This window comes from Eulemur rufifrons, chromosome 24 (genome assembly GCF_041146395.1).
Source record: "Eulemur rufifrons isolate Redbay chromosome 24, OSU_ERuf_1, whole genome shotgun sequence".
Lineage (NCBI taxonomy): Eukaryota > Metazoa > Chordata > Mammalia > Primates > Lemuridae > Eulemur > Eulemur rufifrons.
In genome coordinates this window covers 5,822,859-5,849,371 of record NC_091006.1, presented here as the reverse complement: position 1 = coordinate 5,849,371, position 26,513 = coordinate 5,822,859, and the positions used below count along the sequence as shown (strand labels likewise).

The following is a 26,513-nucleotide window of genomic DNA, read 5'->3' as shown; positions in this document are numbered from 1 at the left end:
ACTGAGTAATAGAATCTAATTTTTAGCTACAAATAGGGCCATGTGAGATAAAACTACATTTCTCAGATTCCCTTGCAGCTATGTAAGTACTGAGACTAAATTCTGGGCAAGACTGTAAACAGAATTATTATCTACAACTTCCACTAAGTCTCTTTAAAGAGACAGGAGTTGCCCATCTTTGTCCCTTCTTCTCTCCTGCTTGCTGGAACATAATGGCTGGAGCTTGAGCAACCACCTCAAACCATGAGGTGGCAGGATAAGGATGGGGGAGCAAGAAGGTAGGGGGAGCAAGAAGGTAGAAGGAGCCTGGGTCCCTGATAAGAGTACAAACCCGGTCTGTTCATCACTGGCTTCCCTTATACAAGAGAGAAATAAACTTCTATCTTGTTTAGGCCACTGTCATTTTGTTTGACATGCAGTTTTCTATTAATGCAGTTGAAACTAATCCTAATTGATACACCTGAGATTAAAAAGCTACAGCAGAGTGGGCAGAACAGGTACACTCATGTATCTACACACATGTATACAAATGCTCCCAAACTGAGGATTGTTCCAAAGAAGAGAGAATCACTTTGAGCTGGGAGTACACAAGGAGGCATCATGAAGTTGTAGGGAGGGGAGACATGGGAGAGGAGACAACCAAAGAAAGGATGACATGAAATCATAAAACTTTCATCAGGTTAAATAGCTTGCTACCCCAGGATTAGTAACCACAGTATATAAAGAACACCTACAAATCAATAAGTAAAAGAAGTAAAAGTGATGAACAAGCAATATCCAGAAGAAGAAACATGAATGAGAAGATATGTTACCTTACTAGTCTTTAGGGAAACGTAAGTTAACCACAATGAGATTTCATTTCATATCCATCAGGCAAAAATAAAAAAGCTTTACAAAACCAAGTGTGACAAGGATATAGGATAATAGGAACTCTTACACATTCTTGGTAGGAATGTTTATAGAGAATGGTTTGGCAATATTCGCCAAAGTTAAAGACGAACACATCCTACAACCCCAAATCTCATGTCTAGTACATACCCAAGGGAAATTCCTGTCCATGTATATCTGTAACAACATTCATAGTAACCTGTGAATAGCAAAAAAAAAAAAAAAAAAATCTAAAAACAAAACATCCATTGGCATGGAAATGAGTAAAACAAACAAACAAACAAAAAAAACGTGGTGTATTCAACCAGTGGAATATTACATGGCAGTAAAAAAAAAATAATAAGCTACAGCTATATCAAACAGTCTGGATCAATCTTAGAATCATAATAATAAGTGAAAAATGCAAGTCTCAGAAGACTACATACAGTATATCATTTTTATAGAGTTCAAAAATTATTCTTTTTAAGGCAAAGAATGATAAACAAAAAATTCAACATGGTGCTCACCTCTGGGAGCACAGACAGGAGAGTGAATGGGAGTACTACAGAGGTACACATAAGTTATTGGTAATGTTTCAGTTCTTGGGTAAACAGTAGGCTAATGTCTGTTCATTATGATAGACATTTGTGCATGCGCCAAAAATGCCAGTGTATCATACACCAAGGATTATGATTGATCCCATTCTGTGTGCCCAAAGGCCACCTTTATAAAACTTAATACACTTAGAAATAGGTGAAGAACAACATATACCAAGTTACTGACATATGGGACCAATGAGGCAGGAAGTGGGAGTGTCTTATTCTGTCTTTCATGTCTTATTCTGCTGTCATTTACACATTCATTTCAACAAGAAATGTGTCCTGAAATAAATAAAACTAAGCAGTATAGTGATGGTTCAGCACATGGCCTCCAGAGCCAGACCAGCAGAGACCGCCTCTCATCTCCTCTACGCCCTTGCCAGAGGCCATGTGGCAAGTTATTCAACCTCTCAGTGCATCTGTTTCTGCATCTGAGAAAAGGAGATGATAAGAGTGCCTACTTCATAAGGCCATTGTGAGGAGTCAACAAGTTGGCTCATGAAAAGTATTCATGACAGTTCCTCTACCCAGTTAAGCCCTTAATGAGATGGCTACTCTTCTTATCATTGGTCTAACTTCAAACATCAACATGAGAGATATGAGCTGAGCAATTAGCTGGTCAAGGCCTACAAATGTTGCTGGTCAGTTTAACCCCCAGACGCATTCGCTTCCCTGACCCTTGCAGCCTTTGTGATAAGCCCAGTGCCCTGCCCAACCTAGGAACTTACTGAATAGTTGATAAATGAATGCACACTGCCTCCATTTACCTACCACTTCTGTGGCTGTCTGAACAGACCATTTGTAGGTGCCTACCCCACATGTCCATTCTCCCTCTTCTTCCCTATTGGCCCTTTGCTCAGGGTGGCAATGAACACAGCTGGAAAACTGTCATCTACATATTCAACTCAACAAGAAATGCTTCCTAAAATAAATAAAACTAAAGCAGTATAGCCAAAGGTTTAGTACATGACCTCCCAAGCCAGACCAGCAGACTTCCTTGCAACAAAGGTGGTCATGTCACAAAGTTCTAGCCAAACAGACACAAGCACAAGTCCACTAAGGATTTCAGGGAAGGCCGTGGTTTCCTGACAGTGGTGCTGTCTCTTTTCTTTAGAGGTTTGCTTCCTCCTGCCTATTACAAGAATATGAGGCTGGAGGTGGAACAGCCATCTTATGATTATGAGGCTAAGGTTGGCAAGGCAGATAAAGAGAAGCCCGGGGCACTGGAGAGGTGGTGAGCTGCACACCACCTCAACCTGCTGAGCTCTGCACTTCTCCTCATGTGAGAAAATGAACCCTGTGGTAGCCAGTAGCCAAAGATGGCCCCCACTGGACTACACCTCATGGAACTCAAGTCTTACATCATCCCTCCCACACTGGATCTGGGCTGACTCTGTGACTCACTTTAACTAACAGAATGAGGCAGAAGTGATGCAGGGCTAGTTTTAGACCTATGCCTTAAGAAGGCTCAAAAAGCCTTGGGCTGCCATGTTGTAAGTCCAGACACTGGGTAGCAATGCTACATGGAAGGACAGGTCCTGAGACTATGGAGAGACAGGGGCCCAGCCATCGTCAAGATGCCATTTGAGTAAAACCATCTTGAATGCTTCAGTCCCATCTATCATATGCGGCCATATAAGAGAACCTGAGCAAGACCAGCAGAAGAGCCATCCAGCTGAGCCTCAGTCAACTGCAGATTCATGAGAAATATTAATAAACTGTTGTCATTTAAGGCCTTAAGTTCGGGGGTGGCTTGTTGAGCAGCAACAGACAACTAGAACAAACCCTTATCTGGGTAAAACGCTGTACAAGTTTCATGAAGACAAACACATTCCCTAACTAAAGTGCCACCTAAAAAAGAAATCAATCACAAATCCCAATAAAAGTCTCTTGAACATTCAGATTTCCCACAAAAATTATTAATATGATTATTAATATTCCTGTCCTGGTATACATGGACAGGAATTTCCTTTGGGTATGTACTAGACATGAGATTTTTGGGTTGTAGGATATGATCATCTTTAACTTGCTAAATATTGCCAAACTGTTCTCTATAAACATTCTTACCAAGGATGCATATATAAGAGTTCCTATTCTCCTATGTCCTTGTCACACTTGGTTTTGTAAAGCTTTTTTTATTTTTGCCTGATGGATATGAAATGAACCTTTCCTTTCTCTATTTTGTAATAAGTACCCATTAAACACAACTAATCTGTCTAAGGGTGATGAATCTATTAATCATTTTTACAATTAATAAGCATTGAAAAGTAGATGGGTCAACAGTGTGCTGGACCTAGTGAGAACTCTCATAAAATACATCTCCTATCTGGACAAGAGGCATCATCATGCTAATACTACTTCATATTCATTCTCAATGGCCTAGAGCTTAAGTTTAACAAGGTGGCTGAGCAGGTTGGACACCTACAATCTAATTAAAGAAGGCTATCAATAAAAATAATAATTTAGGGGGGAAATCGAGAAAAACAAAGGGAATACATATCAGTGATGCTCTGGCCAAACAAATTATGAAACACCCACACCACTGTGTGTTATTCAGCCATTTAAAAGATCTAACTTGAGCACCACACAAGGACTCACAGAGGCATTTCTACATAGCATTGCTGGAAAATGAGGGTAATATTATCCCTTATAGGATAAGAATTATATAACCATGGAAAAAATGTGGAAAGATACATACAGCACCTGATTATTACCACGGGTGAAGGACTGTGGGAGGACGCAGACACAGTGCTGGAACAGACAGGACGGGGAGGAGAGAAGGAGCCCACAGAAAACGGACAGACTGAAAATACGAAAGGGGGCTTGAAATCAATTCATACAAAAATAATCCAGTGTTTTCTATGCACTAGACACAGATCTGGGTCACCTGGTCTCACTTTAACTTCTCATTTAATGCAGGTTCTATTAATTATCTCTATTTTCCAGATAAGGAAACTGAGGCCCAGAGAAGATAAGTATTGCGCCCAGGGCTTAGGCAGTGCCGGGGCTCGAGCGTTATACAAAATGGCCTCCCAGCAGGGTCCTCAACTCAAGCCCAAAACTACTGCACTCGGAGCTCAAAGGACACAGTTAAATGTTGCAGAAACAGGCTGGGTGCAGTGCCTTGTAATCCCAGCACTTTGGGAGGCTGAGGTGGGAGGATTGCTTGAGGCCAGGAGTTCAAGACCAGCCTAGGAAGAAAAGAAAAAAAGACCACCTTGGGCAACATAGAGAGACCCCTGTCTCTACAAAAAATAAGAAAAATAAGTCAGGTTTTGTGGTGCTATTTGGGAGGCTGAGGCAGGAGGATCGCTTGAGCCGAGGAGTTTGAGGCTGCAGTGAGCTATGATTGCACCAGTGCACTCCAGCCTGGGCAACAGAGCAAGACCCTGTCTCAAAAAAAGAAAAAAAAAATGTTGTAGGAACAGTTCCTCCAGCACTTAGCACATTCTTAAAATAGCAGCAGGCCCTGATGTGCACTGATGTGTGCTACGGCAGCACGAAGCATCAGCAGCTCAGTCCTCGGTGCCTCATGCTGCTGCGAGAAACCCGAGAGGGCCAATGACCTCACTCTATGGAGCCTGGGGAAGCCCTGCCCAGGATATTTTTACAGAATCAATTGCTGACACCAGGAGCTAGAAAACAGATAACGATGTGTCAGCTATTACACAGTCAGACTCTTTGAGCTCACCATTTAATTAAAACTTGTTCAGCCCCAAAGCAAGAATTATTCTCTATTAAAGCAAGGGAGAAGGATAAACTATGCCTGGCTAGTTAATTCCTATTTCCCAGGCATTCCCTGGCCTCCCCCTGCACGACTGCCAAGCAGGGCCTGGAGATACACGTGGGAAATGTGTATATGGGTGGTGTCGTCCACAAAGCCTTCCCCACCTGAATTAACCTCATATCCTCTATGTTTACTAGGGCCAAGGCCTTCTGTCCCATGCCACATGCACGCAGGCTGCTCATATGAGTCACTGCTACGGCCCAGGCTCCATAGACTCAAGGGGCCGAGGGACAGGAAGCCAGAGGGCTGATGCTGCAGGCGGGCCCCAGAGAACTGCTGGGTGACCAAGGGGAAGCACGTGCACATGCCACCTCACACACTGCCACAGGTTCCCAGATATGCTGACAATCTACTCAAACCCCAAATGGGGCTGGCCACCCATCCTCAGACAATGTTGCACCTAATATCACAAATTCATTCACAAAATAATTTAGCCTGTACCTGCCGCGTGCCAGGAACTATTCTAAAGGATGAACAAAAAAAGTGCCTGTGCTTCCGTGGAGCCCACAGTTTGGGAGCCGGTAATAAACAAGTATGTCAAGGGGCAGCACTTGCTATGAAGAAAAATAAAGCAGAGAAAAGGGCTAGAGAGATGGAGAAAGTGCTGCTACTTAATAAGGAGAGAGGCCTTACTGAGAAGGTGACATCTGAGCAGAGACCTGAGGGAGGGACGGAGGCAGCTTTGGGGATACTGGGGAAGTGTTCCAGGCAGAGGGAACAGCCAGGGCACAGCCTCTGAAGGAGGAACAGCAAGAGGCCAGTGTGGCCGGAGTAGGCAAGCAGGTGGCTGAGAAGTCAGAGATAAGATCAGACAGGGAACATGGGGGCTGGGGGCATTTGAGCACTACTCCATGCCAAGGCCCTGAGCACTTTACATGTGTGACTCATCGGGTCCTGCTGCTATTTCCCATTTCATAAGAAGAGGAAACTGAGGCCCAGAGAGGAAACAGAACTCACCCGAGCCCACAAAGCTCTTCTATACCAGGCTGGGATGCCCCAAGCCCCTGGCACAGACGTTTGCATCCAGGAGCTCAACCAAAGAGTCACCGATTCCTTCTCTTAGGAGAAATGTCCTCCATTTCTTCTCGCTCCCTCAACAGCCCGCCCACTCTTTCTTCACAGTTAGGAGCAGACAGGTAAACATTTCATGGGAGAAGAGGGGGAGAAAAAAAAAAAAAAAAAGCCAACAGTCCAATTCCCGAAAAGAAGAAACACATTATTAACTTTCTCTACAAGTCACTACCGAAGTTAATAAACATCACTCACCTAAAAGACACCCAGGACACAGCCCTGCTCACAAAGCAGGCAGGTGACTGTCGGCTTAGCCCCAGGTGGGCTCCTGTCCCAGGTCCTCCCAAGGTGAAGGCCACCTGCCTAAGCTCTCCAGGCAACCTCGGGTGGTGCCTCCCCCCAGCGCCGCCGTGGGTGTCTGGAATGCGGAAACGGGAACCTGCCGTGCCAGCTTCTAACAGCGACTTATTCAACAGCTGCAAGAACACGCTAGCCACCGGAGTTCCCCAAGAGATGCCTGGTCTTCGTGAAAAGGCGCAGTCCCAACGAGGGCTATTTTGCCAACAGTCCCTTTGGGGGAGGGAAAGAAAAGGACTCCTTACTCATCAGACACGTGGTCTGGGGAACCTGAATGGGCTTAAGAGGAAGCTCAAAGGTAACAAAGGCGGCTCGCCTGTTACTTCTGTTACTTCGGTTTCAGGAACGCACCACCTGTTCAGTGACAGAGCCAGGGCTGGATCTGTGCCCACAGCATCCCCTGCCCTAAGTGAGCACCTGGCTGCTTCATTCACAACCTCACAATCCAAAGGTGGGCTCCTTTGCCTGTGCGGATGGGGCGCTAGCTCGAAGAAGCAATGTAGCTTAATAATTAAACATTGTCGCCGGACTCCTCCAGCCAGCTTTGGAAGCACAACTAATAATAACAACAGAATGCTCACTGTGCACAAGGTACTTTATAGCAGTTCTCTCTCCTAACCTTCTCAGTAGGAACTTTTATTCCTATTTTACAGATGACAAATTGAACAGAGAAGTCACAGGCTGGAGGTTGCACAGGAAGAAAGTGGTGGGTTGGGGATTCAACCCAAACAGAGCAGCTCCAGGGTTCCAGCTTCTAACAACTACACTAGATCTCCTCTTGTGAGGAGAGGCAGGTGCCCCCACTGGGCCTCAGTTTCTTCATCTGTAAAATGGGATGAGGGTGAGGAGTGAGACCTTTAGGATGAGCACTGAGCTCTGGCCCACAAAGGTGAGCTGCAGTCATCACATGCTGCCCTCGGAGTCAATGAGGTCCAAGCTTGTACCTTCCAAATAGGAAGTAATCAGCTCTTGGTCACAGAGTTGAAATTCCGGACAGCTCAGGGGGGCGGGGCTGGGGGGAGGAATCAAGAAAGGCTCTTACCATCCTTCTTTCCATCCATTAAAAAAAAAAAAATCAACAGTTCTGAGTCAGGCACTGGGACACAGCGGTAAACAAGAACCACATAGACCCTGCCCACAGGGAGTCACAGTCCCTGGGAATAACCTGGCACAAAATATTCAAAGAATAGCAGATGTATCATGTATTGAGCTCGCTATGGGTCAGGTGCTGCAGTGTTCTAAGCGCTTCATGTGCTTTAATGCATTTGAAATCTCCCAACAACCTAGGAGGACTGTACCATTACCAGCCCCATCTTACAGATATGGAAATTGAGACATGGCAAGACTAAGTGGCATGCCCAAGGTCACAGAGAGACCAGGGGGGATCCAGGTCTCAGGCTGTCTGGCTCCAGAGCCCACGCTGCATTCCTCAGCCCCCCTCAGTCTCACACAGCAATGGCTTTACACTGTGGCTGTGAGCAGTAGCAACAGGTATCCACTGGCAATTTCGGTCTGCAAAAGGGATGGTCACTTTCGTAGACTGTTGGCGGGATGGTGCAGGATTATTACATGATATTTAATTAATAAGTCACGTTTAATATGTGAATAGCAGAGGCCACATTCTTAAGCCTTTACCGCATGCTAGCCACTGGGTGTGAGCACTTGACCTACATCCTTTCTTTTCATCCACACAACCACCCTTGCAGGGGGAAACTGGCCTCTTCGAGGGGGATGTGGGTGGGAGGAGGATCAGAAGCAGAGAGAGGCGTGAGATCCCCCTCCCACTCATCTGCAAAAAGGGAATAATAAGAGTACTTATCTTACATGGTTGTTGGGAGGCTTAAATGGGTCACTGCATGTGAAGTGCCTAGCACAGTGTCCAGCACACAGTAGATGTAAATGATCTATTTATAGTAGGTAATAAATTACCTATTTGCTGCTGTTGCTGCTGCTGTTGTTGCTGCTATTATTATTGTTTGCAGCCAAAGGCACACCAACGACATAACTTCCTGACTGAGCTCTCCCAAAGCTGAATCCATATCTCCTTTAAGTTTATTTCCCCACCCCCCAGCCTCAGGACCCAGCCTAATGCCCTGGGGTTCCACAAGGACTTGCAACTCTCTGGTCAACACAGGGGTGTGACTAACAGGAGGGGCTGAAGGCTTTTCTCCCACATCCAGACCACGGCTCCTCAGGCCTCCTCCCACAGCCTGAGTCCCAGCAGATACTCCCACGGACACGCCAAGCTGGGTGCTCTGCCAGCTACGCGGCTCAATTGCTGATCCAGAGTGCACACAAGTTCTGCCCACCCAGAGAGCACCCCCACCGTGTGAATCATGCCAAACATCCAGCAAGAGTCCAGGGGTGCCCTTCCCTCTGGGAGCTCCTGTGACTTCAAACTGGTGGCACCAAGATGCAGAAAGCCAAAGAAGGCCAGGGAAGGTCCCAGTAGGAAGACGCAGCCTCTCGTCAGGCTTAACAGTAGGCCTGGGTTTGGGGCTACAAGGAGGGCAGGAGGGTGCTACGCTGGTGTCACAGACACCGTTGGCCCTGTCACTGAAAAAGAAGGGTAGAATGCAGTAGGGGGAGGAGGTCCTCACCTCTGACCACCAACCCTTACGGCAAGAAAGAATTGGCCAAATTCCTCATGCTCTTGAAAGAAAGCTGTTAGTCTGAACCTCATTAAATTGCCAACATTCAACCATTCTTGACCCACAAAAAGGCAATTTCAGGTGATTCAACCTAATATTAGCTAGGAAACTCACTCGAGTAATGCAATGTCAAGGAACTGGTCACCAGCAAGAAACTGGAATGGCCGTGGTCTCTAGGGAAGGGAACAGGGTGCCTTTTTTGTTGCTGTTAAGAATTTAATAAATCAATCAACCCTGCAATATCTTCCCATCTCCATCTGAGAAGAGAGAAACCTATGCAGGATCCTAAGAGATCTGTAAACTTGTTACCTCTCTAAATTCATCCCTCCCACTCTCCCCTGGCTCACTCTGCTCCAGCCACATGGGCCTCCTCGTGAGCTCCTCAATCTCACGAGGCCTCTCACCTCAGGGCCTTTGCACTGGCTGCTGCTCCTGCCCAGACATCCCCACTGTTCACACTCCTCACCTCCTTCAGGCTTGTCCTTAAGCCACCTTCCTAGAGAGGCCATTCCTGGCCACCTTGCCTAAAATTCCAACACCTTCCACCCTAATAGTCATTCACCACATAACAGCGTTTCAGTCAACGATGGACCACATTCACAATGGTGGTCCCATAAGATTATCGTGGAGCTGAAAATTCCTACTCCCAGTGAGGTTGTTGCCATCATCATAAGGTCTTAGAGCAACATGCTTCTTACCTGTTTGTGGTGACTCTAGTGTCAACAAACCTTCTGCGCTGTCAGCCATATAAAACATAGCATAGCACATGCAATTATATATGGTACATCATATTTGATAATAGTAAACTATGTTATTGGTTTATGTATTTACTATACATACACTCTTTATCGTTAGAGTATACTCCTTCTGTTTATTTAAAAAAAAAAAAAAAGTTAACTGTAAAACAGCTTCACGTAGGTCCTTCAGGAAGTATTCCAGAAAGCACTGTTACCACAGGAGATGAGAGCTCCATGTATATTATTGCACCTCAAGACCTTCTAGTGGGACAAAAATATTAATATGAAGGTGGAAGACAGTGATACTGACGATCCTGACCCTGTGTAGGCCTGGACTAATGTGTGTGTGTCTTAATTTTTAAAAAAATTTAAAAAAATTAAAAAAGGCTGGGTGCAGTGGCTCACACCTGTAATCCTAACAATTTGGGAGGCTGAGGCAGAAGGATGGCTCGAGGCCAGGAGGTTGAGACCAGCCTGAGGAAGAGTGAGAACCTGTCTCTACAAAAAAATATAAAAAAAGTAGCCGGGCCTGGTGGTGCCTGCCTGTAGTCCCAGCTACTTGGGAGGCTGAGGCAGGAGGATCACTTTAGCCCAGGAGTTTGAGGTTGTAGTGAGCTATGATGATGCCACTGCACTCTAGCCTGGGCAACAGAGCAAGACTCTGTCTCAAAAAAAAAAACCCAAAGTAAAAAAATTTTGAAAATAGAAAAATACCTGCAGAATAAGAATTTATACAGAAAATATTTTTGTACAGCTATATAGTGTGCTTGCGTTTTAAGCTAAGTAACAATCACAAAAGTCAAAGTTTTCAAAAAGTTTATAAAGCAAACAAGTTACAGTAAGCTACAGTTAATTTATTATTGAAGAAAAATATTTTTTATAAATTTAATGTAGCCTAAGTTTCCAGTGTTTATAAAGTCAACAGTAGTGTACAATGATGTCCTAGGCCTTCACACTCACCACACACTGACTCACCCAGAGCAGCTTCCGGTCCTATAAGCTCCAGTCATGGTAAGTGCCCGGTACAGGTATTTGTTATCTTTTATGCCATATTTTTGCTGTACCTTTTCTATGTTTAGATACACAAATACTCACCACTGTGTTACAAGGTTCACGGTATTCAGTAACATGCTCTGCAGGGCTGCAGCTCAGGAGCAACAGGCTGTGCCACAGAGCCCGGGTGTGTAGCACACTATGTGCCGTTTACGTTTGTGTAAGTACATTCTGTTTGCACAATGAAATCGCCTAAGGACACATTTCTGAGAACATATCTCCATCTTATGACTGTACTCCATATCCCCTTTCCCTGCTTAATTTCTTCCTCTTAGCACTTACTACCATCGAACACGGTACGCATTTTACTTCCTTATTGACTGAACCCCCATTTGAATGTGAGCCCCAAAAGAGCCAGAAGCATCGTTCGCCTTGCTCACTGCTGTATCCCTAGTATCTGGAACAGTGCGCAGCTTGGTGAGCACTTACTGAATGAGTAAGTTTAAAAATCAGGGGCACGGTGTCAGCATTCAGGGTTTGCTGCCCTCAGATCCAACACTGGGAAACACATAAAAATCGGGAGGCGTACACTGAAGACAGTGCTCCCAACATTCTCTCCATGCTAGACTCACCTTACAGCCTCTTTTCTTAAAGAACTGCAAAAAGTACCTTCAAAAGGAAAAGAAAGGACAGAAATGAAGATGGCGGTGGGGGCAGAAGTTGGAGGAAGCCAGAGGGGCCGCAGGACTTCTGTCTTCCTCCCTGCAAACCAAGAGCAGAGCGTGGAGAAACAGTGCAGTGGAGAAAGCAGCTAATCATCAGATGGAACAAATGGCACCAACACTCTGGCAGGATCCAACCAGCCAGTGCTCCTGTTCACATCAACCCTCTCTACCTACTGGGAAGCAAATGATCAGCACAAACCCCAAATGTTCCCTCTTTTCCTGTCACTTGCACAGAAGGATTTCACCACACACTCATTTGCTGTTAAGTTACAGACCCCCAGATAACAAATGCAACAGGAGCTTCTACTTGATGTGAACAGGGAGTGCACCCTGGCCATAAAGGAGTCTTAACTGCTGGCTTGATTAGAAATATATATCATCAGGTCTGAGGCACTGTCACAAGCTGCATCTTGCCCCTCCCTTCTTTTGTCCAAAGTCAGAACTAAAAGGGGCACGTTTCCTGCCTCCCGCTGCAGGGCTGCAGGCGAGCCAAATGCTGGATTCTGGCTGGTGTAGGGCCTTACAAAGAGGAAGGCCCAGGTGTCAGAGGATCTGTGTACTTCTGTCCCGAGGGGAGGATCAGGGAGTATCTGAGGTCTCCTGTTGAAACAAGTCTTTGGAAAAAATGTGGGAGGGGCCCCACAGTCAGGTGCTGGAGGGAAAGGGATCTCAAGGAAGAGGACCTCAGTAAACTGACTCAGGGGCCAGCACCACTGCAGTCTACTCAGAGGAGCCAAGGTTACTGCTCTCATCGCTGCCGGATGCCTGCTTTACCGAAGGGGTTTCCAAAGCCTGGGGCCAAGTATTGACTCATATAATAAAGAAAGAAAAAATAAAAGCAAACATTTTTATTACATAAATGGACTGGGCAGAGGCAGGGAATTCCCCCCATATGTACACTTGAGCTTGAAACACATAAATGCTGAGTGCAATTTGTTGTACTTGTTTTTAACTTTTCATGAGACATTTGAAACACACAAAGGTAAAAAGAGGAGTATAATAAGCCCTCATTGCCCAGCTTCAAAAGTTACCAACTCACGGCCAATCTTATTCCACCCCTTACTCACTCCACATGCTTGTGTCCTGGCATCCTCCACCCAACCATATTATTTTGAAGCAAATCCCAGACATCTTAACTGTTCATCCGTAGGTATTTTAGAATGTACATCTTAAAGATAAAGACTTTTTTCTCAAACAGAACCAAAATATCATTATCACATCTGAAAAATTAACAAGAAGTCCTTAATAATATCAAATATCCAGTTAGTTTTGGTTATTTTAAAGAGAAGAGAAGTGCAGGTTCCAGAATCACAGAAAAACCCCCTGCCGAGAGTGGTGTTCAAGCCTCAGACCCAAAGGGGCCCGGGGCCTGTTGCAGGGCTGGCGCAGAACAGGACAGCAGGGACCACATGTGGGGTGGAGAAGCTGGAACTAGCAAAGATGGTCCCATGTCCCACCTTCTGTCTGTTCACGGAGGACCACCGAGTGAGTGTTTAAGAGCCTTGATTCTGGAGCCAGTGACTTGGGTTTGAATCTCGGCTTTGAGACTCACCAGCTTTGTGACTCGCACTTCTCTGGACCTCAGTTTCCTCACACACGAGATGGGAATAACAACAGTACCTACGCCATTTAGTTATAAGGAGTAAATGAGATACTGCATGAAAAGCGCTCAGAACAGTACCTAGTACATAACGAGAGATCGGTGAATGCCGGCTAGCATCATTAATTCAGTCAACAGATACTTACTGAGCATCTTTTATGTGCCGGGCACTGTCTAGCAGCAGGAGATAAGAGTGGTGAATCACCACCTGGGGACAGGAACAAGCTCAGAATCTCCAACACCTGTATTGTTTACAAAGGAGGCCCAGACTCATCCCGAGATGGAGAACCCTCAACCAGGAGAGTACTTAAAAGTCTGGAATAATGACCCTTATAGAGTTGACAGGAAAGCACTGTGACATCCCCTCCCCATACCCCAGCCACCAGCAATGTCTCTGGAGCAGAGCAAGGGCAATTGCTCACACACTCAGCTCTGCGGTTGCCGAGTGCACAGGAGGACACAGAGCCCACAGGGACCCACAGCCACGAGGGCCAGAGTCAGGAGACACAAGAGAAAAGAGGCTTCACGCCCAAAGAAGCAGGTTAGAAACAAGCTTTCAAACTGGCTGGGCCCTTCCCTGCCTCCCTCACTCTCCCTACAAACCTCCTCCCAAGTCTCCAAACACCTCTATTTTCCCTGGGAGGTAAGGTCCCCGTTTCCAGCAAACCTGGGGCTCAATTTAAGGAGCAGATGTGTCAGTCACTCAGGTCTCAATCCAGCACCCTGGCCCCAACAGAATCCCAGGACTGATGCTGACAAACTCCGGGAATCCGTTTTGTGCAAAAAGTCCTTCCTGTGGTTGCATTGCTCAAACTCAGACCCTATCCCCCTCAAACTCCCTCTAACGCAGCATGTACAACAGAGATCGAAAAGACAGTCCAGAGGTAGACTCTGGACCTAAGCTCAAATTAAGCCTTCATCACTTTCCAACCCTGAGCAGTGACCTCTCATTGCCATACTTCAGCTTCCTCATCTGTAAAATGGGAATAATCATTGTCCCTGCCACCTCAGAACACAGGTAACAAACACCAGCACTAAGCACAATGTCAGGTACCTAAGGCACCTTTGCTCTTAAGTTAGCTATGCTTGCTACTTTTTTTTTTTTTTTAAGAGCCTAAATGACCCAAGAAGTTGCTTCTGATATATATGCTTCACATCCCCCATCTGTCCTTCTCCACCAATATAAAATAGGGATGGCATGTTTGCTCTATCACGGTGAACTACTACCCTTGGTTTACATGTGAGTCTCATACTCCCAGCCCAGGCTGTCCAATATGGTAGCAGCCATGAGCCACATGTAGCTACTGAGCATATGCAATTTGTGGCTAGTGCAAATTGAGATGTGCTGAAAGTGTAAAATACACACTGTATTTTGAAGACTTTTTTTTTTTTTTTTAAAGAGACAGGGTCCTGCTGTGTTGCCCAGGCTGGAGTACAGGGGCACCTGGACTGAAGCAATCCTCCCACCTCAGCCTCCTAAGTAGCTGGAGCCACAGGAACATGCCACCACGCCTGGCTTGATTTTTTTACTTTTTGTAGAGACAGGGTCTCGCTTTTGCCCAGGCTGGTCTCGAACTCCTGGGCTCAAGTGATTCTCCTACTTCAGCCTCCCAAAGTGCTAGGATTAAAGGCATGAGCCACTGCTCCCGGCCACGGCCTGTATTTTAAAGACTTAATGTGAAAAAAGGAATGTAAAATATTTCATTAGTAATTTTTACATTGATTACATGTTGAAATGATATTTTGGATTAAATAAAATATATTATTAAAACTAATTTCCTCTGCTTCTTTTTACTTTTTAAAATATGGCCACTAGAAAATTTTAGATTACATATGTGGTGCTCATCAGTGGCCCAAATTATATTTCTAATGAACAGCACTGTCACAGACCCTTGAGAACTGGTATCATATTCAACTTTATACCCATGTCAGGGTCTAGCTTGGTGCCTGGCACACAGGGTAGATAGCAGAAATGTTTCATAGATGGATGGATCAAAGATGCTCTCCATACTTCTGGTCTTAAAAGCACACACTACTGTCCTCACATGTAACCAGGGCTGCCCTTCATTCAAAATATTTAACAACCTCTACGGCCCCAGGTGCATCAAATCAAACTGGACACGGGTCATGGTGCTAGAGCAGAGTCCTGGGTTCCTTAAAGGGCCACGCATCATCATTTTAGTTGCTGGGTTGTAGTGTGATACTTTAACAGCCTGGAAGGCTGGCCTGGTGCTTTAAAAAAACACCCTTTCCCCTGCCAGCCCAAGTGCCCTTGCAGAGCTCACCCAAATGAGACATTCACCCTGTTCAATCTCCTTAGACACCACACCTTGTTTCACGTCAACATGTGTGTAGTGTGGCAGGCAAACAGTCATCCTTGCTTTATTTGATAGGCTCTGCTGAAAGGCCTTTAGTTTTGAAACAACCAACAAACCATCTCAACAGAAATCGACCCCATCATGTCTTAGTACCAGTGGAAATGATGCTGCATCCCAGACTGCTCCTGCTGCCCCATGAATTAGGTCTGCAGTGCTTTGCATGTCAAACAACATGGAAAGGAAATGCTGAGTCCACTTCCTAAATTTGCCTCTGCCTAGCAAAGAGAGCCTAGGAGGAGAGTCTGGCATGCAAGTGAAGAGCATGGAGTATGGAGTCAGTTTCCTCATCTGTAAAATAAGTTCAATAAAATTAACTACTTCACTGGACTACTGTCAGGATTAACTGAGGAAATGTGTGAAATGCTCAGAAGAGCATCTAACGCAGACTAAGCGCTAGGTAACTCTTAGCTGCTATCATTATTGTAATTGTATAAAAATTAAAGTAATGTAAACTTGAAAAATAGGAATTCACCCTTCTCCAGTCACGATGACATTCTTATTGTAGCAAACTCATTCCTACTTCTGGGCCTTTACACTTGCTGTTCCCTCTGCCTGGAATGTTCCTCCCCGAACTCTTGGCACAGCCAGTGCCTGTTGCTCATTATAAGGTCTCAGCTCACATGACTCCACCTCAGAGAGGCCTGGGAGACCTTCCCTGGCCATCCGAGCTGAAGTAGCACCTCTTCCCCACCACCATCCTGCCCCATCAGCCACTTACTATCCCTTCACCCCGTCATTTTCTCCACCATACTTAAAACCATCTGAAAGTGGCAGGATCAGGATTTGTTTATTGTGTGTCTCCCTGGCTAGAATGTGAACCGTAGGAGAGCAAGGATCTTGCCTGTCTTGTTCACTGCTGGAATCCCCAGTGCCAAGAACAGGATGTGCACATGGTAGGTGCTCAATAAATTTGTCAACTCCAGAAAATAAGAATAGTAGCCTAATTACACAGGGCTAACAACAGCCCAATGTGCTGAAAGTTTTGCAGAGATTTCATTCAGTCTCCAAAAACCACTGAATAAAGACTACTATTAATGCCCATTTTGCAATGGAAAAAAAAAAAAAAGCTTAATGCACATCTTGCAAAAGTTAGTGGCTATGCTGGGATTTGAACCCAGATCGTCAACCACCTAAGCCACCTTCCAACCACTACATGCTTCTTGCAAATATGAAGAGTGATATTTTCCACTGATGCACCACCACCAGCCCCTTAACCACCACTGCTCACTGCGGTCAGGCCACCTTGTTGGCTCTTATCACCCTTTCTGGGCAAATCTCTTCCCTTCATTCCATGGCAGCTGGGTCCCTCACCCTAGACTCCCAACATCTCCAGGCGAGATCCCTGCTATACAACTTGGCATTTCCAATGATTGAGCTGGCTCTTGTTGTGAGCCCTGCCCCACAGGGCTTTGAGTTACTCTGGGTTTGAGAGATCACAACAGCTGGCCCTGCCCTGAAAGCTTGACATAGATGATCTCATAGAACCCTCTCTCAACAACTGCCATCTGAGGAAGGTACTGGTATCATCTCCATTTTCAGATCAGGAAACTAAGGCCCAGAAGGACAAGTGACTTACCTAAGGTGTCACAACTAGCATAGGACAGAGACAGATTTTGCACCCAGGGCACATGGCTCCACGGTGTGTTTTTAGCCACTATGCCATACTGCCTATGTGAAAGGATGCTTATTAGATGTGTTTGATGAGCTAAAAAAATCTCAGAAACAACCTAAATGTCCAGCTGTCGGGGAATGATGGAATAAAGATGGTCTCTCCGTACTGAAGAATGTGGGTCCGGCTGTTAAAAGAATGAGTCAGATCTATATGCAATGACTTAAAGAACTATACCCCAATCATTAAATCAAAAAAACAAATTACAAATGTGTAGCCTGATCGCTACCCCTCCTCTTTTTGGGAGTGGCAGGAGAGGAGGAAGAAAACAATTGATACATGTATATATACACACACACATATGCAATCAATATAAGCACAGAAAAAGTTAAATGAGAGCATCCACCCAAATCGCCAAGGGCAGAGAGCACATCCACTTACATTAACCACCATGTAAGTTGTATTCAATTCACGTTACTTTTGACCCCAGGGCCTTGTGAAGCATATGTAACTCACACGTCTCTTTACCTTGAGAGCCAAGTGGTGTGCAGGCAACTCACGATGCCATGCTGTAGCATACATGTTACATGATGGGTGGTCCCCTGGGCAAAACCCTGCAGTTGCTTCGTGAAAATCTTACTTGTTGATGTTCTTATTGTTACAATTAATATTGACAATTTAATTGCATATGACTCATGCACAGAAAACAATAAAAAATAAATTTTTCATGAAATTAGAAAGGATCGTTTTGTTTTCGAAGTTTTTATTCTATTTTCATAATAAAACACTGTGGCCTCAAGGAAAAAATTTTGTTTTTCTAATGTGGCAGTGTGTTAATAGACACTCGCTGTCTGAATAAATGGTTCTCTCTGCGGGCATGGGATTTTGGAGTGGAGGGCGGCAATTATATTTTCCTTCTATCTCTCTGTATTGTCGACATGTTGCAGGGAGTATGTATTTCATGTGTAACTTTTTTTAAAGCCAAACTCAGTCCAATCACACACAGAAAAAAAGGCCATGACAAGAATAGTCCTAAAAAATGGGAGGACTATCAGTTGTAAAGAAAACACAAATTTGTCCAATAGCCTCTCCTTCTAACAACTAAAAACAAACACTACTTTAGAGGAAACGGCTATTGAATTCTCTTATTAAAACATAAATACTTTAAATTTAGATTCTGTAAGTTACTAAGCCTAAGTTTGAAATATATGGTAAAATATGGGTTTTACAGCAAAAAAAAAAAAAACAAAAACCCCAAACCTGGGTGCCAATCACTGCACATTCTAAATCCCACTGTTGATTTACCACCTAACAACTGCAATGTCTGAAAAACAGGCTCACATTTAACTCTTAGATCATTCTATACAGACTACTAAAAAACCATGTGCTGTTGTCACTAGTAATTGAGAACAACTAAGATTTTTTTAAAGTCACTGCTTTATTTCCTCAGATTAACAAAACACTTAGGTAAACTTGGTGGCCATCACAAATGTGATAGAGACCATGGTTTCCATCACCAAATGCAATCACAGTGACAGGTTTCTGACAAAAGACTCAACCCAAAGGGAGACCTAATAAATGCCATCCCCAGGCTCCTCTCAGGTGTGTGGTATGTGTGCTGCCTCCTGAAATGCCCAGGACAGCCACCTTCCCATACAGGATATTCTAACCCACTGACACGGTATAACTTTTCAGAAAGAAATTAACAACTCAGCCAATCTTTGCCAGGCTGAAATGGGTCCCCTGAAAGCCAGTTTCATGCCACATCCACAGCCACTGCAGTCTAGCCAAGTCCATAATGTCTTCTCTGCCCTAGTAATACATGTTACATATGCTTACATGTGTTAATCCTTGGTGACTTAAAAGAAACAACCTCTTCAGAATAGGCCACCGCCAGGAGCTTAGGGGAATTTTCAGTGCCCATGAGATGAGAGACCATGTAGGCCAATGAAATGGCATTTGTATGAAATGGCAGCTCCATCCTTCTTGCCAACTAGACATGGGAAGGCTGGGAAAGAAGGACAATTCCCAAGTTTTTGGTTTGGGCAACCAGGTCAGTGTTGGTCCATTGCCAAGACGGTGACTACTGGGTCTGGGGGGAAGAAGAGTTCGGGTTGGACATGTTGAGTTTATGGTGCCCAGGGAACAGCCATCAGGAGACATCAACAAAGCACAGGCTCCACATTTGGAGATGGAGCTCAGGGGGTTAGTGTGGCTTTGAGATACACAGTCAAGAGATGGCATCACTTGGACAGTAATTGAAGCACTGGAGTGAATACACTGGCTTGTTGGGGAAGGGCGTGTGAGCAGGCGGCTGCTCATGCCAGGTCAGCCCCAGCTCTTCTTAGGCCCCCTATACTGCAGTATGTTCCCCAGTTTAACCTTTGGTGAGTAAAACTTGAGAGTAGGGGGAGAAACACTAATCTTGTCCCCACTCTGCCTTATAGATACAAACAGAAGCAGAAAGGGCCGAAAAAAAAAAAAAACCAGCAAGATACATTTATTAAGCACTTATTATGTACTGGGCCCTGTTCTAAATACTAAATATGAATTATCTCCTGGAAACATCACAACAATCCTGGCACAAAAGTCCTATGACTGCCATTTCACAGATGGGACACTGAGGCTGGGAGCACACGTGTGGGGGAGCTCAGGGCTGTCATGTCACACAGCCCACAGTTAGGCAGCCTCTGGGCCAGATGGAGAATACTGAAGAACAATTATAATACATAAAAGCTGCTACTTAGTAAGAGACGGCTCTTGACTAGGAATACAATCTCAGCAAATCCTTACAATCCTTTGAGAGTGATACTGTGATTGTCTCATTTTATAAATGAGGAACCTGAGGCTGTAGGAAGGGAAGTCAACTAAACCAGTTTTGAGTCTGACCAAGACTACAACTAGAGCCCCTCCCTGAGAGGGTCTCCAGGCCACTGGGAAAAGGGCTGAATAAATGGTTTAATTTACTAAGCGCTATGTGCCAGCTGCTGTGCTAAGCACTTTACACATGATATTTTCATTGCATCCTCAAAAGAACTCTAGGAAGCGGCGGCTATTTAAATCCCCATTTTATAGATACGGAAATCAAGGCACAGAGAAGTGAAGTCAGTTACCCAAAGTCACACAGCTGGCAAACGGCAGATCCTAAATTTGAACCTGGGTCTCTCTGCCTTCCAAACCAAAGGTCTTAATAAAACAATCTCAGTTAACAGCATCTAGCCTTCGTTGGGTGCTCACTATGGGCTCGGCTCTTTACATGTACTCACTCAACTAACCGTCATCCTATGCGATCGATACTATCTTCGCCTCGTTTTTCCAGGAGCTAACAATAACGCAAACACATACTGTTTTCTATGTGCCACATGTTTTATCCGCTTATCTCAACAGAATCCCCGGCAAAAGACACTCTCCTACCCCGTTTTACTGCAGGGGCAATTGAGGTTCCGCGAGGTTTCCCTAGATCGCAGCTCTCGAGTGGCAGAGCTGGGACGCGAACCCACCGCTCCCGGACTCCAAGCTCTTCCCCACAGAGCCGGGTTGCACGTCTGCAAAGTTGAACCATGCGGGCACGAGTCCAGCTGGGTCCGGAGGGCGCGAGTCCCGGCGCCGCCGCCCCCCACGGTCGGTGCCCACACCCGGCCGTCCGCCCGGTCGCCCGCCCGCCCGCGCTGACCCTCCAGGTCCGAGCAGCCACAGATTCCCCGCCACCCTTGCGCGAGGCCGCTCCTGCACCCACAGCCACATACCTAGGCGTCCCGGCTGCCCACCCCGCGGGCCCCACGACTGCTGCGTTCGGCCCCGCGCCGCTCGCTGGAGACGCCGCCAGCTCCGGTGGCCCGAGTGACTTCCAGGCTGCCCACTTCCAAGCCGCTTCGCGCGAGGCCTTCTGGGAACTGTAGTTTCGCCCTCGGCGGCAGGGAACTGAAAAGAGCCTGGCGCGCAGGTGCTGCCGGGAGCCGTAGGCGCACAACCGCGCCGCCTGCCGGGGACGGTAGTCCACTGGTCGCCTCCCTGCCGCTCCAGTCTCCAGAGTACTTCCGCAGCCCCGGGGGGCGTGAGGGATGGAGGCGTGTCTTCTGCGTACTCCAGCCCGGGAGCCGCGTTCCTCACCCGGCTAGGACGGTTTCTCCTAGCCCTGTCCGCCGCCTCCCTTCATTCGGCAGAACCTCTCCCGCACTCTCCGCGAGGCGCGAGACCCTCACCGCGAGGACGCGAACCTCGGCGGAGGCTGTGGAAGCAGAGCTGTGCGCTAGACCCCCAGCGGAGGGGGGCGGGGGAGAGGGCGTCGATGCGCGCTCGTGCACGCGCGCTTGCCGGCCGACTCGGGCCTAAATTGTCGCGGGCCCCCGCGGGGAGGTTTTTTTTTTTATTTCTTTCGAACGCGCGCTCACGCGCGCGCACGCCTCTCTCGGTTGGTCTGCCTCGCGCGGGCTGGGGGCGCTAACCGCACGGTTGGCTGAGTCCTCCCGCAGCATCCGCAAGGTAGCTTCTCAGGCTCTCGCTCCGTTTTGGTCTGTTACTCCACACAGGAGCTTCCGAGTGCCGTCACCCACGCCGTACCCGTCCCCTGTCGGGAGTCCCGTAGCAGGTAACAGGCGCGGCCTCTGCCTTAAAAAGGCGGACACGCCCTCCCTCCCGCGCACGTGGAGGGCCGGGCCGCCCGAGTGTGAGGGGACGTGGATCTGGTCGTCTCTCCACGACCTAAGCGGCTCCAGAGCTCTGCCTTCGACGGGAGCCTCAGGACTGCGACGCAGGGGGCTGCCCTGGAGCCCCTCCATTGTGATCCTCCATTCTCTCGTTAATCACACATTCTGGGGATAACTAGCGTTGAGTACCTACAGGCTGGGAAATTTTGTCCAAATGTAGTCCACCTGCTGACATAATCAGGGATCTGACCCCCGCCCCCTACTTTTTTAAACGTATATTGCCACTCCATAAGGGCTACCGAGGGAATTGACTGGAATTGCGAGTCCTCTGGTCAAGAAACCCTAGTCAATGTTCTTCCCACCTCAGCTTGCCTTCCAGGAAGATGCTCAGTAAAACTTGAAGCTGGGAAGCATACATTTCTCCTTCCTAAGAGAGGGCAGAGGGTCATTCATTTGCCCACTCATTCATCAAAAAGATATTAAGCACCTACTCCATGCCAGACTGGGTAATTATGGGGACACAGGTGAAATCCAGACAGCCTGGGGTCCTACCCTCAGGAAGCTCTCAGGCTGTAGGCATATCAGGCCACTACTAGATAGTGATAATCCGGAGCAGTGTTATCCAATAGAAATATAATGCAAGACACATACTAAATTTTAAATTTTCCATAAACAGGGGAAATTTTAATATTAATAGTTTTACCCAAAGTTATCAAAACCATTTTCCCAAGTTATGTTTAATGGAAAAATATTTTCATTCCTTCAGTTCTACAATTTAAGTTAGTTAAAATTAAATAAAAGTAAAGGTTTATTGGATAGAACTGGAACCCATTCTACTAAGTGAAGTATCCCAAGAATGGAAAAACAAGCACCACATGTACTCACCATCAAGTTGTTATTAACCGATCAACACTTAAGTGCCCATATAGTAATAACATTCATCAGCTGTCAGGCAGGTGGGAGAGGGGAGGAGCAGATGGGTATATTCACACCTAACGGGTGCGGTGCACACTGTCTGGGGGATGGACACACTTGAAGCTCTGACTCAGGTGGGGCAAGGGCAATACACCTAACCTAAACATTTGTACCCCCATAAAATGCTAAAATAAAAAAAAATTAAAAAAAAGTAAAGGTTTATGAGGCACAAAGATATTCATTTGTGGCATTGGTTGTAATAGCAAAAGGTTGGAAACTGCCCAATGTCCATTAATAGAAATTTGGGTAAATAAATGATAGTTCAGCCACACACTGGAATGCCTTGCAGCTGGGAACTGTTGAGAAACGAGGCAGAGCTATATGTATTAATACGAACCAATCTGTAAGATATATTAAGAGAGAAAAAGGTGCAGAATAGTGTATATAATATACTATCATTTGTATAAGAAAAATATTTTTTACATATACGTCTGTGTATATGTACAGAACACTGTTAGAAAGACACAAGAAACACAACCACGATTACCTCTCTGAAGGGGAAACTGAAGGACAGGTGGTCAGGTGTGAAAAAGTGACCTTTTTTCCCTTATATTCCCCTTAGTATGTTTTGAATATTTTTACCATGCCCATTAAAAAAAGTCTTTAATTAAAGAGATAATAGCTAAGTCATGGAATCATTGCAAGATTACATAAAACAATATATGTAAAATGCCACTGCCACTTTACAACCTAATCAATCCTGAAGTCTATCATTACTCTCAGGGATCCAGGATAACTCTTCCACCCAATAGAAACTATTTAATAGCTCACCCTGTTAATGCATTTTATCTGCCTGAAAAATTGTTTCTTTCTGTAAAGAAAGTTAAGTGCATTCCATCCCCAGCCCTAGCTATGCAGCCACCTGAAGGCCAGAGAGCAGCACTCCCAGATCCTGGGGACAAACATGGGCTCCTTATCAGTAAAGTCATTCATCCACCTATCTCTCTGTTCTGGGGACAAAAAAAAAAAAAAAAAGGAAGTAATGTCATTCAGAGAACCAGAAAAGCCAAGGTTGCCCTTCTGACTTTACCCTCAACTGATTAGGCCCTTCTGATACCAGCTTAACTTTCTATACCCCCTTCCCTAAATGTGAGACCCACCTGGAAGTCTATACAATCCATGCAGGGGCCTCCCACAGTGTGTTGGGAGTCCCAAATCACTTTGGCCTGGGCTTCCTGCAGCAGGATCAGCAGAACTCACCCTCTGCTATGGCTAAGCCAGTGCCCTGTGTGCCTAGAACACATCACCCTCCTTTTGAGTGTCAGGTCACTTTGTTATATGTACTCATAGCACTTTGTACTTTTCCTTCTTAAAACTGAATCACTAGTGTAATTTGAGAAAATTAAAAGTTGCAGAAGAGTTCAAAGAATAATATAATTCATCACCCAGAATTTGCCATTGTAATCAATTTTATGACTATTCGTTGATGCCTGCCTTCCCTGAACTGTAAGTTCTATGGAGCAGGGATACAGGCTGCCTGTATCCCCTCACACACCTGTAACAGAGAACATGGGGCCAATGAGTGACCCAAAGGGAGCCCAGAGTCCCGACAGTGTTGTGGAGTGCAGCGCCCCCTAGAGCCAACTCTCTTTAACAAGGCAGGGCTGGTGGGCCGTTTGCCTTCCCTCAGACCACCATGAACACTATACCTTGGAGCAGACTATTGCCAAGAAAAAGCATACGGTTCCACTGTCAGTGCCCAGTCATGGACCTAGCTTGTCTCCACAGTCAGCAGGACAGACCATATGTTGTCCTCAAATACCCTCTCCCCTAAGTTGGCCACAAGGCTTGAATTCTCCCATTAAATTATCTTTGGGTTTTCAAGATACTAAACAGTCACGACCATTGGGATTAAGGCATCTGGAGCTCACTCCGAATTGCTTTTAAGGACCGGTACTGGGGTTAGGGAGTCAAATATGGGGGATTTTAGGAAAGAGGCTTCCTTTGAGGGTTAACTTGAGGAAATTGGTTTATGGGGTGGGACGGAGTGGCAAAAAATAAATAAACATAAAGGCTTGTGGTTTGAAGGCCCTCTTTCTCACTCACCCTCTAGAAATATTTCCCCAAAGGGTCCCAACCACTCACTTTTTTAGGCTTGTCAGGAGAAGTGGGACTCAGAGGAGATATTTGGAGCAGCAGGAACTGATGGCACTGACTTCAAATTTGCTACAAATAAGTACTCTTTCAGCAGCTCTGGGCCTCAAGAAGGTGCCAGTGGGGTACAATGGAGATGGTGATATCTGCCTCTCTGGAGTCTTTGAAGAACTAAGAGATGGGAAAGCTTTGTTGTGGGCTCCAACCTACTCTACACATATGAGATGATGATAAGTTTTGTCTGCTGTTTCCCTTCCCAAATCCAGCCATCCAGTCTCTATGGCAACACAGAGGCCTTGGCTTAGCCATACTAGAGAGTGGGTTCTGCTGATCTTGCTTCAGAAAGCTCAGGACTCCAACAGCTCTCTAAACCGTTCTTACACTTCAGTGTGAAGATCAGGTGGAGAGCTTGTTACAGCTGGGATTCTGGGGCCTTAATCACAGAGTTTCCAATTCAGTAGGTGTGGGGCGGGGCCCATAACTTACATTTCTAACAAGTTCCCAGATGGTGCTGATGCTGCTGGCCTGGGGATCACACTTTGGGAACCATTTCTCTAAATTTGATGAAATTTTCCTTCACCTGGCAGGCAAGGTTGGCCTCCATCGCCCTCTGGTGGCCAGACTATAAATTTCGCTGTCATGTTTCCAGAGCAACTGAACAGTTACAAAGTATGGGTTGCAAGGAATGCAACCTGCCTGAGAACCAGGCCAGCCTAAAATCAGCAATCATAATTGTTTGTTGCTTCAGAGTATGCTTAAAAGGGTTTTCACTTGAATTGATCCTATTTGGTCTTGGCAACAACCCTGTGAAGTAGGCAAGACTGGCATTTTCTTTGCTTTCTTTTTCTTCTCTCTTTTTTTTCTTTTTTTCTTTTTTGTAGAGACAGGGTCTTGCAATATTGCCCAGGCTGGTCTTGAACTCCTGGCCTCCCTCCTTGGCCTCGCAAAGCACTGGGATTACAGGCGTGAGCCACTACACCCAGCCAGGCATTTTCATTTTACAAATGAGGGAAAAACAAGCCCATTGTCTCACCAGTAATGACAGATTCCCTGACAGAGGGGGATTGTTAAAAGTAAGATTTATTCACAATCCAACCAGGAAAAGTAGGTTTGTCCTCATGAAGGCCAAAGAGAAGGGAATGGGAAAGAGAATGATGAACAGCAGATGTACCTCCTGTAAGAGAGCTGCCTAATTCCACAAGCCTGAAGAAGCCTGCGAGGCCAAATGGTTGGATCCTTTCTCCCTCCGTCCGTAGTAGGCAGGGCTGGCTCTTAGTCCTGGGTGCCCCTTATCTGTTTCCTAATTCAGTAGTCAGACCTGAACGTCGATAGAATCACCTGGGGAGTTTGTTGTAAGTGGTGGTTCCTGGGTCCCACTTCCATGGTTCTAATTCAGTAGGTCTAGAGTAGGGGCCCAGGAATATGCATTTTAAGACCTCCCCCACCCCCAGGAATCCTGGTGCAGGAGGTCCAGGGACCACATT

The 26,513-nt window shown here is 46.0% G+C and overlaps 1 protein-coding gene across 1 annotated transcript in view; it reads right to left on the bottom strand.

Annotated features, from left to right (window-relative positions):
• The window catches only part of SIPA1L3 (signal induced proliferation associated 1 like 3), a 218,843-nt gene extending 197,632 nt beyond the window's left edge, over window positions 1-21,211 (bottom strand). Inside the window, exon 1 of the mRNA XM_069457233.1 lies at window positions 21,061-21,211. The gene's annotated coding sequence lies outside the window, so the exon portion shown is untranslated. The remainder of the gene's footprint in view (window positions 1-21,060) is intronic.
• Between the last annotated feature and the right edge of the window lie 5,302 nt (window positions 21,212-26,513).